Here is a 2679-nt window from a genome sequence, read left to right on the forward strand (position 1 = left end):
CTAAATCCCACTGCAGCGTTAAATTCAGTTTTCATAAAGGATTTCCTGGTAGGTTTGTTGGTCCTGGCCATCCTGACAGCTGTGAGATGATCTCGGTGTGGTTTTGATGTGCGTTTCCCCAGAGATGAGGCATGTTGAGCTTCCTCTCATGTACCTGCTGGCCATTTCTTCTTTGGACGTGCAGCTGTTCAAGTCCTCTGCCCATTTTGTAATCAGATGTCATTTTTATTTTGTTTGATTTATTTATTTGCTGTTGAGTTGTAGGAGTTCCTTCCTCGTTTTGGTTTTTAGCCCCCTATCTGCGATCTGGTTTGCAGATATTTTCTCCCATTCTGTAGATTCCCTTTCGCTCTGCTGGTTGTTTCTTTTGTCTTGCAGCAAGTTTGTAGTTTCTGTCGCCCCACTAGTTTATGCCCCTGATTACCTGATGACTTAATAGTTCAGGGGCTGTATTATTTTTGTCACCGTGAATTTTATTTTTTCTTCATCGTGGATTATCCAAGTGACTTATCTAATGAGAATACTGACAAATTCCTGTTACCTAACTCTCATTTTAAAAAATTATGATAGATTTTCTTGTACTCACTTCTTAATGTTTCTGTAAGTGTATTATTTTAATTTGCAGCCTGATTCTACTGCAGCTGAAAGGGCAGTTGCTAGACCAGCAGTGCCTCTTCTGAAGAAAAAGATAGGTGTGCTAAAAGGTATGAATTCAGTGACTTTTAAGTCTTGTACTTAAAGGTACTTGGGTATGTGATTCTGAATAAATGGCTATTCATTGATTTTATAGGATTTTCTTTTCGTTTTGAGGACCTTTAATAAGTATCTCCTTCCAATATTTTTAAATGTGGTAAGGTGCCTGATAATATGGAAGTTATTTGATGTCTAATGAAAACCCTGCATTTTTCCTAAATTCTAATATAGAAATATGTGTATATAACATATATTCATAGTAATTTTGAATACAGTTGGTTTGCTAAATATTGATGTAATTCATGATATTACTTTTCATGTGTCCACAGTCACCTAATTTTCATTGTTATAAAATGCATTGAAAGAATTAGTCTTGTCATAGGTTAGAAGATATTTATTTTTATGTCTGAAAGCACAATTTATAATGTGCCACAATTGTAACACAATTTTGCTAAAAACATGAAAGTGGCCATTTTATTTTTTTATTTGAATTCAGTGAAGTTTTTACTATTTCCCGTAACTTTAAGGCCTGAAAGGATGGTTAATTTTAGAGATTTAATTTGAATACCTCTGAGCATTTCTTCTCAGTTTCATTTTTTAAAGGCACTAGAGTTCTTTTCTGGGATCAGATCTGTCCTACATATTTAATGTAATTGTGGCTGTTCTCTTAAGTATTTTCAAATAACTTAAGAAATACTGAACTGAAACAGTGATGCTTTATTATTTGTTTTCATGCTGCAACCACTCATGTGCTAATTCTTTTGCAGCTGCTGTCAAAGCTTATAAGATGCGAGACAAAATGCTGTTGCAGTTAACTCATCAGAGAATGCTTCAGCAGGAAATCCTTCCAAGGATACTTTGTGTTCAAAAGATGAAGGTCAAAAGATGAAGGTGTTATGCCCAAGTTTGTAATATCGCCCCCCAAAAAAGACCAGAGACTACCAGGGAGACCAAGTCACGCCTGCAAAAGCAAAGGGCTTAAGCTCAGGCTCACAGACTCCACCAACCCGCTGGCCACGTGGAGAGAGAGCCCCGAACAAAGGCAGGGTAGGGCTTTTATGAGTTTGGGAAGGGGAGTTACAGGAAATGACGACACAGGCACAGCACTCCAATCCCTACTCCCCCATCAATACTGGCAGTTGTGGGAGCCAATCATGACATTTAGATTATTGACCAATCTGAGTGGGCCCAGGACCCTTATGTAGGGCGTGACTAGGCCTGCTCCTAGAAAGGTCAAAGGTGTCAGCTGGCCTCTCCTGATTGGGTGCCCCAGGAGTTGTCCCTCCTTAATGTGCGCCCTTTCACACAGAGAGGCCGGCACCTTCCCCTTTAAGTACAGGGGAAGGCAGAATCGGACCTGCGTCCTTACATTCCCCGCTCTGACCCAGGATTGGGTCAACTATGTTACCATTGTTTTGGTTTCTTAAGACCATTAACTAAATAACATTTACATGCTCTTTGACAAATGCTATGATCTTATTAATGATGACACAACCTGAAATCTGGAGTAGTATTGTTGGGCCACTCAGATTTACAGAGTTTTTCCATCTTTTCCTTCTTGACCTCTAGCGATAGATTGTGGGCTTGAGTTTTAACCTCTTTAAAATGAGTCAGAACTAGGTCTAGGGGATAGGAAGTAGATTGTCCCATGGCGCTAGTCCAAACAAAATAAGCCAATATGAAAAACAAAATAAGCCACAGAACACAAGAATTAGTCCTCCTGGCCAGGGGAGGAGAAAACCAAAGTGAGATAATGGTCCTTGCGTGCTTTCCAAAGAAGAATATGTTGGGTAAAGACTCCACATTCCCATAAGAAAATCCCTAAATGTAGTCACAGCAAAAATCATACTTAGACGCACAGCAAACAGATACAAGAGAACAGATGCAAGAGGGGTCTCACTGCTGCCACCAGTGGAACCCCTTAGTCAGGGAGGAATTACACTTCTCCACTTCCTTCCCGATGAGGACTTATACCTTGCCTCCCTC

General features: G+C 39.8%; 1 long non-coding RNA gene across 1 annotated transcript; it reads left to right on the top strand.

Moving 5' to 3' along the window:
• The first annotated feature begins 623 nt into the window (after positions 1-623).
• On the top strand, positions 624-1583 carry LOC115293743. Its single transcript, XR_003909581.1, has 2 exons — positions 624-704; positions 1461-1583. It is a non-coding gene; the product is annotated as an uncharacterized LOC115293743 (long non-coding RNA).
• The last annotated feature ends 1096 nt before the right edge of the window (positions 1584-2679 follow it).

This window comes from Suricata suricatta, chromosome 6 (genome assembly GCF_006229205.1).
Source record: "Suricata suricatta isolate VVHF042 chromosome 6, meerkat_22Aug2017_6uvM2_HiC, whole genome shotgun sequence".
NCBI lineage: Eukaryota > Metazoa > Chordata > Mammalia > Carnivora > Herpestidae > Suricata > Suricata suricatta.